Source organism: Nerophis ophidion, linkage group LG08 (assembly GCF_033978795.1).
Source record: "Nerophis ophidion isolate RoL-2023_Sa linkage group LG08, RoL_Noph_v1.0, whole genome shotgun sequence".
Lineage (NCBI taxonomy): Eukaryota > Metazoa > Chordata > Actinopteri > Syngnathiformes > Syngnathidae > Nerophis > Nerophis ophidion.
Window position 1 is genome coordinate 45,689,448 of NC_084618.1, and position 16,271 is coordinate 45,705,718.

At 40.1% G+C, this 16,271-nt stretch overlaps 1 protein-coding gene across 5 annotated transcripts in view; it reads right to left on the reverse strand.

The window, feature by feature from the left end:
- rbfox3a (RNA binding fox-1 homolog 3a) overlaps positions 1-16,271 on the reverse strand; it is a 1,176,173-nt gene that overhangs the window by 629,425 nt on the left and 530,477 nt on the right. The window lies entirely within an intron of this gene.

Below are 16,271 nucleotides of genomic sequence, written 5' to 3' on the forward strand. Positions count from 1 at the left end.
ATTTCATCATTGATATACAAACTATCAGACTGCGTGGTCGGTAGTAGTGGGTTTCAGTAGGCCTTTAAGGGGTCCCAAGCATGGTTTGAATGACCTAGTGTGAGGAGGCTAAGGCTGGGCACAACAATGTTTAGATGTTTTGAATGCGAATAATCTCGACATGTGGTCTTGCTGCCTTTAATGTACCATATTAACAGCAGAGCTGCCTATTCCATTCAACCAAAGTTCCACTTCATTATATATGGCAACAAACAAGACATGTTAAAAGACTATTTGAGAAGCAAATGTCCTTTTTTATCTGTTTTTTAGTGAAACACTGAAATGGTTTTGGGCATTGGCCCTAACATATGACAAAAAATCCTCCATCAGACAACTGCTGTTTTCCCATTATGCCCACAGCTGGGAGCTTCACATTTGCCCACTGGGCTCTTAGATCCATGTCCTGCCGGGCTCCTGTGCACCAATAAGGGAAGCTGTTAAAGGGTGTAATTGACTTCATCAATTAAGAGACAGACAGCATGCTGATTTCTGCAACAGTGTTGCTTTTTCTTGTGCGTGTTTGTGCGCTTTCTTCTACTTTAACAACAATTTATTTCGGCCTCCTGTCCATGAATATTCTGTAGCAATTTGACACCATCAGGAATTACAATGATCTATCCTAAATTTGCACCAAAACAAATATCTCTGTGGGTGTAATAAACATTCTAAATGTTTTTCTACCCTCTTTCTAACCTGGGGGTCGGCAACCCGCGGCTCTGGAGCTCCATGTGGCTCTTTAGCGCCGCCCTAGTGGCTCTCTGGAGCTTTTTCAAAAATATATGAAAAATGGAAAAAGATGAAGGGGAAAAAAACACATTTTTTGTTTTAATATGGGTTCTGTAGGACAGGGGTCGGCAACCTTTACCACTCGTAGAGCCATTTTGACCCGTTTCACAAAATAACGAAGACAATGGGAGCCGCATCAATTAACGCGAATATCAACTGATGGAAATGCAGATAACAATAATAAGGGCGTGCTATTAAGCCACTGCCTTTGACGCCTTCTACAATATGTACAAACTGCTTGCCAGTCCAGCAACATGTTGTATGTGACTTCCGCAGATACACGTACACGACTGCAAGGCATACTGGGTGATACAGGTTACACTGAAGGTTGTGATATGAACAACTGTGAACCCAAACCAAACAAGAATGACAAACACATTTCGGAAGAACATCCTCACAGTAACACAACATAAACACAACACGACAAATACCCAGAATCCTGTGCATCCATGACTGTTCCTCATACACCCCGCTAGTACCAAACCCCGCGCACCCCCCCCCCCCCCCACCCCCTCCGTGCCTCCGTGCGTCATTTGAGGTGGGCGGGGTTGGTGGCGCGGGGATGTATAATATAGTCAGGAAGAGTCATCGATGCAAAGGATTGTGGGTATTCGTTGTATTGCGTTTATGTTGTGGTACTGTGAGGATTTTTTCCCAAAATGTGTTTGTCATTCTTGTTTGGTGTGGGTTCACAGTGTGGTGCATATTAGTAAGAGTGTTAAAGTTGTTTATATCACAACCTTCAGTGTGACCTGTATCACCCAGTATGCCTTGCAATCTCGTACATGTGACGATAGAAGGAGCGAAATGCATGCATCCGGTCAGCACGCAGATAACATTACGTAAAGGCGGGCGCGAAGACATGTTATAGAGGACTTCAAAAGTTAAGCCATCACGACACGCCCTCAATGTTGTAGTCCGAGTGGAAATCGGAGAACGTTGACCCCGGGTGATGTCCAAGAGAGGCACCGAAATCCGGAATCCCCCCGTTAAAGTCTGGGGGGTCGGCGATTATGCAGCTGAGCCGCATTAGAGTGCCAAAGAGCCGCATGCGGCTCCGGAGCCGCGGGTTGCCGACCCCTGCTGTAGGAGGAGAAACATGACACAAACCTCCCTAATTGTTATAAAGCACACTGTTTATATTAAACATGCTTCACTGATTCATGTATTTGGTGAGTGCAATTTTGTACTACTAATTTTGGCGGTCCTTGAACGCACCATAGTTTGTTTACATGTATAACTTTCTCCGACTTTCTAAGACGTGTTTAATGCCACTTCTTTTTCTGCCTCATTTTGTCCACCAAACTTTTAACGTTGTGCATGAATGCACAAAGGTGAATTTTGTTGATGTTATTGACTTATGTTGAGTGCTAATCAGACACATTTGGTCACTGCATGACTGCAAGCTAATCGATGCTAAAATGCTATTTAGGCTAGCTGTATGTACATATTGCATCATTTGTATCTATGTTTGAGGTCATTTAGTTTTTCTTTAAGTCCTCATAATTCAATGTATCTCTCATGACACACTATCTGCATGTAATATGGCTTTTAATTTTTTGCGGCTCCAGACAGTTTTGTTTTTGTATTTTTGGTCCAATATGGCTTTTTCAACATTTTGGGTTGCTGACCCCTGTCCTAACCAAACTTATATTAGTGCCCACCAAACCCGGATAAACGACTTCAAAGTGAGAGTATTGTACTGTACAGCATTCATCTCAAGCATTATTTATCAATACTAAATACCTGGCAACAACAAAGAAGTCTGTATACCAGCTGTTTGTTGTGCCATTGACAGCCAAGATGGCTGCCGTAGCTGGAGGAAACAGCAAGAGGGTTTTGGGCTTACAGTGGAGGAGAAAACAGCTGGCTGACAGTCACAAATGAGTAAACAAAGGCTGCGCGACTCAGCCATTTATCACGGCATAAGTGGGGATTGTTGTTATTGTTGTCTGCAAAGGCAGAATGGAGGGGATGCGTGTTTGTAGAAGAACATTCCGAGGAGAAAGGGCAACGTCACCTGAGCTCGACATATTGGATGCTTTGACATCAATTAAGGAGCATCGCGCGAAATCACATGCCAGTTTATGTAGAAAGACAAGATGAAATAAATCACATTGAGTGATTTGAGAGGTGTCCTTTGCCGGTTTCCCCTAATTTGTCTTATTCAATGTCAGGGCTGGGAGAGCATTTATTCTGTCTACAAGTTGACAACCATCATCAGTTGAAAGCTCAGGCAACTCGTTAAGTGCTTACAGTGCAAGCGTTACATTTGTCTTTTAGTAGTAGCAGGGAAAGGCTGAGTGCCTGAAGGCATAAACTGATATTAATCTCAGAGATTTTATCTTTAAATCGTTAAGACCAACAACTAAGACGATGACACGGCACAGGCTGACAAAGGGTAAGTTAAATAAAATAGGACAATCTTTGCTCTTGGTTTAACCTTTCAAAGGAAATTGCTCAAGATACATATAAAAAAAAACATGTCTACCTGATGCCAGCTAATGGCTCAACCAAACCCAACCATCAATCCATTTTCTACCGCTTGTCCCTTTTGGGGTTGCGGGGGTGCTGGAGCCTATTTCAGCTGCGGGGTACACTCACATTCACACACTAGGGCCAATTTAGTGTTGCCAATCAACCTATCTCCAGGTGCATGTCTTTGGAAGTGGGAGCACGCAGGCATGGGGAGAACATGCAAACTCCACAAAGAAAGATCCCAAGCCCAGCGTCGAACCCAGGACCTTCGTATTGTGAGGCACACGTACTAACCCCTGTTTACCGTGCTGCCCCCTCAACCAAACCAATGTTAGGAAAACAGAAGACATTTAAAGCCAAAAGCCTTTAATTAGGTAATATTTCAAAAAAAAAAAACTGACCTGTCGATCTGTTTGTGTAACATATCAAATTTAAAACATCCAATTGTATTATCTACTTATTCATTTCACCAGAATCCGTATTTTGTAACCTGGTTTCAATTATCCTTATATTTTATATGTTAGTGAACACTCATGGCTTTATTTTGGTAATTTGTTCATTTTCGTCACATGACTGGGCTTTTTTTTTCAGTTCAAAGGTGTGATGACCCCAAGATGCAGGAACCAGGAAAGTGAAGCTCAGGTAAGAGGATTATTTTTTGTAATACATTCAGAGAAGAAAGCATTCGTACATGTAAGGTTCTCAAACAATAGTCAATCTCCGAGCGCTGAGGAGCAGGCAAGGCAAGCATAAATAGCAACCTGCTGATTAGCACCAGGTGTGGCCAGGCTGCCAATCAGCAGAAGGTGAAGGGAAACAGCGCTCAGGGAGACATGCAGAAAATGTAACAGAAATGAGAGCACTGACAGGAAATAATCATCTGACAAGGAAACAAATAGAAATAAAGTGACAGATCGTCACAAAAGGATGTTTGGTTGTTTCCTGCGTCTCCAGTCAGTCAGCTTTCAAACTGACTGAGAGCTACGTGTGTGGGAATAACAAAAGTTGCAAAGATCTTTTCAAGGTTTTAAATAACCATTTTAAACAACTGATGTTGATGGGATGATGATAAGAGGAGTTTGTTGTCTTATTTCATTTTGTGTAAAGAAGTGTAGTTTTAGGGTGAGGGAAAAGCAGGGCAGCTGCTAAAGAGGAAGTGCATTTTTTTATTTTATTTAACTTATCATTCACAATCCTTAAATCCCCACTTAAAAACTCGCAGTTATAGTGGATTTTAACTGCGCCAGTGGACCAAAGCGGTAGTGTTTTGTCTGAAGGAAGGCCACATTTTCCACGAGGACCAGCGCATAGCGTTGTAAATCCTCAGAAACTACAACAGGCCTGGGCAATTATTTTATTTGGGGGGCCAGATTGAGAGAAATAAATGTGTCTGAGGGCCGGTAAATGTATTTTTAGGAACACTAATACAAAACTTCACAATAATGTCTGATTGAATGCTAAAAACGTTTTGTCAGACCGACTTATAAAACGGAATACATTTTTCTAGGAACACCCCGTCTCGATCGACATATTTTACAATCAAGCAAAATGCAACAATAATGCGACAAACAGCAAGATATGAACGCAAAGGGTAAAAATACAATATACAATCTGATATATAACTAAGCTTTAGAACCTTGTTGTGAAAATCTCCTTCCACGTCTGTCCCTGGCACCCACATTTTATGCTGACACTGTGGAAACGCTCACCATCCACACTGCTAGGTGCCTTGTCTGAGCTGCTGTGACTTAGATTAACATAGTAACTAATTAATTACTATAGTAACTAGTGTATCATGCAAAAGCCCAGATTTAAACCATTGAAAAAATTTGTATAGCTCAAGAATTACGGTCATTTGGAAACATCACTGCACATCATAATGGCAGCTACAGTTTCCATCTTAAAGATCTGAAACAATTATTTTGGGATTATCCGGGGGGCCAGATTTTAATACTTAACGGGCCTTAATTTGCCCAGGACTGTACTACAGTCACGGCAACTTGTGAGTTCCTGGTTCAATCCCCTGCTTTCGCCATCCTCGTCACGTCCGTTGTGTCCTTGAGCAAGACACTTCACCCTTGCTCCTGATGGGCCATGGTTAGGGCCTTGCATGGCAGCTCCCGCCATCAATGTGTGAATGTGGAAATAGTATCAAAGCGCTTTGAGTACCTTGAAGGTAGAAAAGCTCTATGCAAGTATAACCCATTTATGTACATACAAACTGACACGATAATACTACAATGCTTCAGAATGACTGATCTTTCCACAGTCGGAACCTAGATATTTCATTCAAACTTTATATTTGTGGTTTGCAGTCATTGCATAGTTTTTTCTTTATACAGTACTTTTGAGTTCGTCGCGTTGCGGTTCTGCAAACTATCAAGCTGGTGGCTATTTATTGGTAGCACACAAATTTCCGATAGCTAACATTAGCATTAGCATTTTGACTTGAGCATCGAAAATAACTTACCGGTCCACTTAAAAAATTCCCTTTTCGTTTTGAGCTCACGCCAGCGAGTAATACCAGGAGCAATGTGGAATCTTGACCGTCCTTTTACCCGGTTGTGCTCCCTTTTCTTATTTTTTTTTTCTTTAGACAAACTATTTGTTTATTTGGTTGTTTTGCAGTTTCTACGATGACAGCGGTATTATGCTCCGTTCCATTTACCCGGCAATTGGGAAGTTGGAGCTGGGAATGGCGTAACAGCCGAGTTGAGAGCGTACCAGTTACGATGTCGGATATCAAGATGGGCGCTTCCACGAAAGCTATTTTTGCGCCTGCCTTGTCTGAATATAAACAACTTATGGGAGAATATGTACTCTTTCTGCAACCTTTAGACACGGGGGATGAAAAGAAAACACAGACGCTATTGCTTGCGCACAGAGTATATACCTTATGAAATAAATGTAGTTTACACTAAAGTGAAGTTACCATATATAAACATACAATCATACATTGTTTGTGGCTAATTTACTGCGACAAAAACTCATCAGAAGTTCTAATAACTGATATTATAGAAGCAGACATCAATGTTTACATCCAGAGCAGCCATCCTTGAAAGTAACTCAGGTTGACGACGACTCGCAATTTTCCCTCCAATTTTTCATGTGTGAGCAAACGCTAAAACTCCTTGAGCATTCAGAGGCGCACATGTGAGCGACGGCAGACGTGCACAGTTATGCACTTATCTTTTTATTCGATTTTGGTGCGGCCTAGATTTGCCGTGCTCAGAGGACACGTGAGCAGAGGGAACGTTGACCACGAGTGGCGTTCCAGTAGAAATTTCGATTAATGGCCTCCAAGCAAGCCAGCACTTTTGTAGTTTTTTTGTGTTGTCCTGCCACCCTCCTGAAAGTTGCTAAGTGCCATGGAAAGCGAAACAGATCTCCTCAGGCCATGACAGAACTGTCTATCAACTAGTTGTAAAGCCATTTAGCAACCCAAAAGTTACAAAAGTATTTTATGAAGGTGAAAAGTTACATAATGCTGCTTTAAGTGATAAAACAACACATATGTTTTTCTATGTTTATGCACTCTAACTTGTGAATAAATGCAAGCAAAAGTCTGCTTACATAACTAGAGTCTGCCTGTTCTCTCCATTTATTAGTTTTAAAATGTCTTAATGGCCTTGCGCCTTCTTACCAATCTGACCTGCTTTTACCGTATCAACCCTCATGGATACTGAGGTCCTTTAGCACCGGCCTTTTATCTTTACTAAATACGAGAACAAAGACGGTGAGGCGGAATTTAGCATCTATGGCCCCCACCTTTGGAACACCTTGCCAGAGAGCCTCGGGCCTGCAGAGACAAATGAAATTAAAATAAAATTGCTACTGACACACTTTTTTAATAAAGCTTTTTACTGATCATGTTATACTTCATCCATCCATTTTCTACCGCAGGGCCATCACAGACAACATTCACACTCACATTCACACACCAGGGCCAATTTAGTGTTGCCAATCAACCTATCCCCAGGTGCATGTCTTTGAAGGTGGGAGGAAGCCGGAGTATCCCGAGGCATGCAGTCACAGGGAAAACATGCAAACCCCACACAGATGGATCCCGAGCCCAGGATCAAACCCAGGACCTTCGTATTGTGAGGCACACGTAGTAACCCCTGTCACACCGTGCTGCCCCATGTTAAACTCTCATTTGTGTATATATATATATATATATATATATATATATATATATATATATATATATATATATATATATATATATATATATATATATATACACACACACACACATATATATATATATATATATATATATATATATATATATATATGTAGGTGTGGGAAAAATCACAAGACTACTTCATCTCTACAGAACTGTTTCATGAGGGGTTCCCTCAATCATCAGGAGATTTTAATGGAAGCATTGACATACAATGGTTTATATAGAGCACAGAGTGGGTGGGTACAGGCAGGCGTAGGGTGTGGTGATTGGCTCATGTGTTACCTAGGAGGTGTTTCCGTCTGTGGCGGCATGTTGAAATGATTTCACTGCGCTTGTTGAGGGATGAAAGATCTGGATGATATATAATAAACAGTTTATATTTTAAGCATAGGTTGCATCTTTTATTACCACTGTTGTAAGGTGTGCTGGATGCAAGAATTTGCCATGTTATTGAATATTCAACATTATTGTCTTTGAGGTTCCAAATGTGTTTGCTGAGTTCTGTAGAATTCCGCAAAGTCTGGTTTCTAAAGGAGGCGTTGTGATTATTCCATCTTGTTTTGAACGCTCCTTCGGTTAATCCTACGTACGTGTCGGATGTGTTAATGTCCTTGCGTATTACCTTTGCTTGGTAAACGACTGATGTCTATAAGCACCCTCCGTTGAGAGGGCAATCAGGTTTCTTGCGACAGTTACATTCCTTATTGGTTTCAGAGTCGTTTAGTCCGGGGGTAGGCACTCCTTTTGCAATTGCTTTGTTGTGGTTTGAAATGATTTGTTGTATGTTATTCATACAGCTGTAGCTCAATTTAATGTTGTTCTTGTTGAATATTTTCAAAGGCAACACCCTAAGAAAAATGATCAACAAGAACAACATTAAATTGAGCTACAGCTGTATGAATAACATACAACAAATCATTTCAAACCACAACAAAGCAATGTAATGTTGTTCTTGTTGAATATTTTCAAAGGCAACACCCTAAGAAAAATATTCAACATGTATGTATGTATGTATGTATGTATGTATGTATGTATGTATAGGGCCCTATTCGGACTTTATCAATGAATTCTCAGAGTTCGTTGCTGATCTAGTGACACACGCCGATAATATAATCATAATGGGGGACTTTAATATCCATATGAATACCCCATCGGACCCACCGTGCGTAGCGCTCCAGACTGTAATTGATAGCTGTGGTCTCACACAAATAATAAATGAACCCACGCATCGCAACGGTAATACGATAGACCTAGTGCTTGTCAGGGGTATCACCGTTTCCAAAGTTACGATACTCCCGTATACTAAAGTATTGTTCGATCATTACCTTATAAAATTCGAGGTTCAGACGCATGTTCGTCAAACTAATAATAATAATAACTGCTATAGCAGCCGCAACATTAATACAGCCACAACGACAACTCTTGCTGACCTACTGCCCTCGGTAAAGGCACCATTCCCAAAGTATGTGGGCTCTATTGATTACCTCACTAACAACTTTAACGACGCCCTGCGCGAAACCATTGATAACATAGCACCGCTAAAGTTAAAAAAGGCTCCAAAAAAGCACACCCCGTAGTATACAGAAGAAACTAGAGCTTAGAAATTATTATGTAGAAAGCTGAAACGCAAATGGCGCACGACTAAACTTGAGGTGCACCATCAAGCATGGAGTGATGGTTTAATAACTTATAAACGCATGCTTACCTTAGCTAAAGCTAAATATTACTCAAATCTCATCCACCGTGATAAAAACGATCCTAAATTTTTGTTTAGTACGGTAGCATCGCTAACCCAACAAGGGACCCCTTCCAGTAGCTCAACCCACTCAGCTGATGACTTTATGCAATTCTTTAGTAGGAAAATTGAAGTCATTAGAAAGGAGATTAAAGACAATGCGTCCCAGCTACAACGGGGTTCTATTAACACAGATACGATGGTATATACGGCGGATACTGCCCTCCAAAATAGTTTCTCTCGTTTTGGGGAAATAACATTAGAGGAATTGTTACAACGTGTAAATGGAATAAAACAGACAACATGTTTACTTGACCCTCTTCCTGGGAAACTGATCAAGGAGCTCTTTGTATTATTAGGTCCATCAGTGCTAAATATTATAAACTTATCACTCTCCTCGGGCACTGTTCCCCTAGCATTCAAAAAAGCGGTTATTCGTCCTCTTTTTAAAAGACCTAACCTGGATGCTGACCTCATGGTAAACTACCGACCGGTGTCTCACCTTCCCTTTATTTAAAAAATCCTCGAAAAAATTGTTGCGGAGCAGTTAAATGAACACTTAGCGTCTAACAATCTATGTGAAACCTTTCAATCCGGTTTCAGGGCAAATCACTCCACGGAGACAGCCCTCGCAAAAATGACTAATGATCTATTGCTAACGATGGATTCTGATGCGTCATTTATGTTGCTGCTCCTCGATCTTAGCGCTGCTTTCGATACCGTCGATCATAATATTTTATTAGAACGTATCAAAACACGAATTGGTATGTCAGACTTAGCCCTGTCTTGGTTTAACTCTTATCTTACTGATAGGATGCAGTGTGTCTCCCATAACAATGTGACCTCGGACTACGTTAAGGTAACGTGTGGAGTTCCCCAGGGTTCGGTCCTTGGCCCTGCACTCTTCAGCATCTACATGCTGCCGCTAGGTGACATCATACGCAAATACGGTATTAGCTTTCACTGTTATGCTGATGACACCCAACTCTACATGCCCCTAAAGCTGACCAACACGCCGGATTGTAGTCAGCTGGAGGCGTGTCTTAATGAAATTAAACAATGGATGTCCGCTAACTTTTTGCAACTCAACGCCAAAAAAACGGAAATGCTGATTATCGGTCCTGCTAGACACCGAACTCTATTTAATAATACAACTCTAACATTTGACAACCAAACAATTAAACAAGGCGACACGGTAAAGAATTTGGGTATTATCTTCGACCCAACTCTCTCCTTTGAGGCACACATTAAAAGCGTTACTAAAACGGCCTTCTTTCATCTCCGTAATATCGCTAAAATTCGCTCCATTCTGTCCACTAAAGACGCTGAGATCATTATCCATGCGTTTGTTACGTCTCGCCTCGACTACTGTAACGTATTATTTCCGGGTCTCCCCATGTCTAGCATTAAAAGATTACAGTTGGTACAAAATGCGGCTGCTAGACTTTTGACAAGAACAAGAAAGTTTGATCACATTACGCCTGTACTGGCTCACCTGCACTGGCTTCCTGTGCACTTAAGATGTGACTTTAAGGTTTTACTACTTACGTATAAAATACTACACGGTCTAGCTCCATCCTATCTTGCCGATTGTATTGCACCATATGTCCCGGCAAGAAATATGCGTTCAAAGGACTCCGGCTTGTTAGTGATTCCCAAAGCCCCAAAAAAGTCTGCGGGCTATAGAGCGTTTTCCGTTCGGGCTCCAGTACTCTGGAATGACCTCAAGGTAACAGTTCGAGATGCCACCTCAGTAGAAGCATTTAAGTCTCACCCTAAAACTAATTTGTATACTCTAGCCTTTAAATAGACTCCCTTTTTAGACCAGTTGATCTGCCGTTTCTTTTCTTTTTCTTCTATGTCCCACTCTCCCTTGTGGAGGGGGTCCGGTCCGATCCGGTGGCCATGAACTGCTTGCCAGTGTATCGGCTGGGGACATCTCTGCCATGCTGATCCGCCTCCGCTTGGGATGGTTTCCTGATGGCTCCGCTGTGAACGGGACTCTCGCTGCTGTGTTGGATCCGCTTTGGACTGGACTCTCGCGACTGTGTTGGATCCATTGTGGATTGAACTTTCACAGTATCATGTTAGACTCGCTCGACATCCATTGCTTTCCTCCTCTCTAAGGTTCTCATAGTCATCATTGTCACCGACGTCCCACTGGGTCATTATTGTCACCGATGTCCCACTGGGTGTGAGTTTTCCTTGCCCTTATGTGGGCCTACCGAGGATGTCGTGGTGGCTTGTGCAGCCCTTTGAGACACTAGTGATTTAGGGCTATATAAGTAAACATTGATTGATTGATTCATTGATTATTAAAAAAACAGTGCTGACATTGCACTTCATAAAAACACTATTAACCAGTTATTCTAAACATTTAACTCATTCCTTTACAGTATAAACACATTTGAAAAAACAAGTGCAACTGTACTTATTTGCACAAAAGTGTTAACATTGTATTTCCATGGAATATTGTATTTTAACTAGTTCAAAAGCAGTTTATGTCATGTTGTCACCTTATCTCATTGATCTCATCTCATTGATCTCATCTCGTACTGTATGTGTTTATGTGTGTGTACACATGAAAAACAACAAATACATGAACATAACAATGAACAGTGCTGTACTTGTTAGATGTCAGGGCTCTATGGAATATGTACACATATTCTTAATATAGTATACATTTTAACTGACCTTTATTTGACTATGTTTGTCTTTTTGTAGGTGGCTAAAATACGCGATGCTGCTGACCGCCGTCTAATGTTACGTTACTGTGTGTGATACATTCATTAATGTAACGTTATGTGTAGGTACCTCATGCAACCCTGCTTAAAAAAAATCACTTGACAATAAGTATGAATAAGGTAACATCTGCAGTGGATGCAACAGATTGCCGTGTTTGCAATGACGTTATAACCATAGACATCTTATAAGTAGACGCAGAATTGGCTGCTGTGACGCAAGCAATTTGGCCGCCACCTTGAAGTGGTGATGGGGAGCCAGCAAACAGCCTAAACTAACATTTGACAGGTAGAAAAAAAAGATGCTTGGCTGGTATTCAACGTTTTCCTGCTCAATTGAGCGGACTGTTGAAAATAGGAATTGGAGGATTACTTTTCACAAGTAAGAATTTACATTAACATACTATTGGTTGTATTTTGTGAAAAGAATATTACCACAGAGTTCAGCATGAGCAAAGAACTACAATATTGGTTTGTGAAAATCACAAAGAAATCTTCTGGGGGAGGATGACCCCCCTACAGGTATTTGGTTTACAAAATTTCAGGCCCACCTAAAACAAAATTCACCAGCCGCCATTGATTATGATGCATTCTCATTTTATTGTAACCACAGATAAGTCTTCAAGTAACAATATTCAAATACTAACTTTGTTGAGTAAGACAGAATGGTTTTATTCTGAATCCAGTGAAACAGATTGGTGGTTTTAGCTGACATAAAGACTTTCAGGTGTTTATATATGTTTAAGTATTTGGCAGACACTTTTATCCAAAGCAACATACATGAAAAATACATATAAAACAATCACTGTAAACATGGTCATTTAAAGGAAGAATGTAATAGAAAATATCAATACAAAGTGTCAAGACAGAAAAAAACTCTCTGCTGTTGCAGCAACAGAGATAAAGTCTATAACAGTGGTTCTCAACCTTTTTTCAGTGATGTAAGTCCTGTGAACATTTCTTTAATTCAAGTACCCCCTAATCAGAGCAAAGCATTTTTGGTTGAAAAAAGAGATAAAGAAGTAAAATACAGCACTATGTCATCAGTTTCTGATTCATTAAACTGTATAACAGTGCAAAATATTGCACAATTGTAGTGGTCTTTGTTGAACTATTTATACAAAAAAAGATGTAAATATAACTAAAAACTTGTTGAAAAATAAACAAGTGATTCAATTATAAATAAAGATTTCTACACATAGAAGTAATCATCAACTTAAAGTGCCCTCTTTGGGGATTGTAATAGAGATCCATCTGGATTCATCAACTTCATTCTAAACATTTCTTCACAAAAAAGAAATCTTTAACATCAATATTTATGGAACATGTCCACAAAAAAATCTAGCTGTCAACACTGAATATTGCATTGTTGCATTTCTTTTCACAGTTTATGAATTTACATTCATATTTTGTTGAAGTATTTTTCAATAAATATATTTATAAAGGATTTTGAATTGTTGCTATTTTTAGAATATTAAAAAAAATATCATGTACCCCTTTGCATACCTTCAAGTACCCCCATTTGAGAACCACTGGTTCATAGGTCCGTAAGATATATAGATATCTAATGTATTCATACATTGTTTATGTAGGATATACGCATGTATATATAACCTAATCATATTGTTTCTTCAACTTCAAAATAGCTGACTGTTTTTTCCCCTTTTCTGGCATTATATTCCCAGTTTTGATCTCAGACGTCTGGTCACTTATAGCATATAAGAATATTCTATTTCTGTTAAGCAAATTATGAACACGCCAAGACCTGTGTCCTTTATCATAGTTACACATATGACAAAAAAGCGCGTGAATATATATTTGATTGGCTGTTGTACTGACAAGTAGCGCACAGGCTGTCATCGCACACATGTTGACAAACACGCGTACACAATGGAAGATACGGAACGCTCCTGAATAACTTTTTAATCGTTGGGTTTTGGGGAAAGTAGCAAGTCATGTCAAGTCAAAAGGCTCAAGTCCAAGTCATTGGTGTTAAAGTCTAAGTCGAGTTGCAAGTCTTTATACATTTTGTCAAGTCGAGTCTAAAGTCATCAAATTCATGACTCGAGTCTGACTCGAGTCCAAGTCATGTGACTCGAGTCCACACCTCTGGTATCTGGCCTGGTTAGTACTTTGATGGGAGACTGCCTAGGAATACCAGGTACTGTTTGACCTTTGGACTCTTTAAGTTCCTTTTTTTTTTTCACTCCCTGTTTTGTCACCATGACGACCAATCAGTTCACCTGTCATGTCTCACACCTGCTTTCAATCACCACATCTCTATTTAAGCCTGTCATTTTATGTTGGTTGTCCTGGCATCATTGTGTTTCTTTTCATGCTTTGTCCATGCCAGTTTTTTCATGCTAAAGTCCTTGCTACTCTTGTCCATGCCAAGTAAGTTTTGTTTGATTTATGCTCATAGTCTGTTTATGCGTTAGTTTTGTTCCTTAGCCCAAGTTGTGCCTCCACTGTGAGTGCTTTTTGTTTGTAACTTTTTGTAGTTAAAATTAAATCATGTTTTTACCAAAACGCCATGTCCCGAGTAGTCCGTCGGCCTTCCTGTGAGAACGACCCCGCAGTAATCTGCGACCCCCCCATCCTGACAAAAAGTACTTATACAAATTACCTCCTCCTCCCCACGCCCCTTCACGCTGACTGAATATTTGTCCCCGCCCCAGTGGGAACGTCTGCAGGTTAGAGAGGAAATAATAATTTGAGAAATTTGCACAACTTCTAGTGCAAAAAAATATATAATAATAGGTCCCTAAATGACTGTTTCCATTGTGAATATCCATTGGTACATGCAAAAATCTAATTGAATTAGGGCGATATGCTGGTTATGAATCATGATTTGTTAAAACCTTAAAAACAATAATATTTAGACCAACCATTTTTGCAGCACAAATATAGTTCAAACAATCTGGATTGGATTGGGAAGATTTTGACATGGTTGGAGGGTTGGTTATTAACAATAACACCAGAAAATGTTAACAACTTAAAAACTGTAACGGCAAAAACACAAATGTTTGCAGCAAAAACCTAGCTCAAACATTTAGAACAAATTTGGGGAGACTTGGACAAGGTGGGGTGGGCAACTTCACACAGGTGAATCACAAAACATTAATAATTCAAAAATTCTAATAGTCAGACAAAATATTTTTGCTGCACAAACTTAGCACAAACAAATCGGACAAGTTTGGCAAATTTTGACAAAGTTCTGGTCAAATAATGATTAATCATACGTTAATAACATAAAAAAAACATAACATGTTATTAACTTAAAAAGTGTAACGCAAAAACAATTTTTTTTGCAGCACAAAACGGGACAAGTTTGAGGAGAAATCGATTGGGACAAGTTTGGGGAGATATGGACAAGGTGGGGGTGACCAACTTCACACCGGTGAATCACCTGTGCTCCTACCTCATATTAATCACAACTCAATCCCACTCCATCATGACACATATCAACTCTTGCTGACTGCTTTTTCCTTGCAATGTCTATTACTCTTCACTCTACCAAACATTCCTGACATTCCCCTTGAATCATGATATCCTAGGCTGCTTTCTTCTCTCACAGTTCTACAAAGTGAGTTATGTTCTGCAGTGTTGCTGTTCTCGCCTTTTCGACGCATATCTATTTAACATCAGCAATAATGGGGATGCCACAATAAGAGGGTACTCTTTGGAGGGGCCACGGCACACAAGCAGAGCCATTCATTAGGCAGCGCACAGTCTGCATTTGGACTGATGAGCTATTGTCCCTTGCTGGTACTCCCACTCAGATATCCAAGAAGGCTGTTAAATTTGTCCTTGGTGACATCAAGACAATATCCTTTGTCTGTCACTGCAGAAAATGAATGTAGGAAATGTGTACATGTGCTCCCAGAAGCTCATCGTTGATAAATAGGTGATGTTTGCATGAGTGCACAAAAGGATAGGGGGTTGAAATAGGGGTTTTGGAAATCAGCATACTGCAATGTCTATGAATCATATGAATGGAAAATATCAGATTGAGCACAATGCAAAGTCTTTTTACAGCATAGTCTAGGAGATACTTTACATTCTGGTCAAATTAGGAAGAAATAACCCAGGTTGGCTTGAAGTTTCCCAACCTATTCACCATCACATCTATTAGTAGTGAGTTACACAAAAACTAAACCACTGAATTTCATTGAACTTTGTGGAAAAGTGACGGATGTGCAAAAACTTTGGGGGGCTGGTAAAAAAAATACTTGTCTGCCCACTGTGGTGCAACCATGTCATTGTACAGACATGCTTTTATTTTGAAGGAGAGCTTTACAGT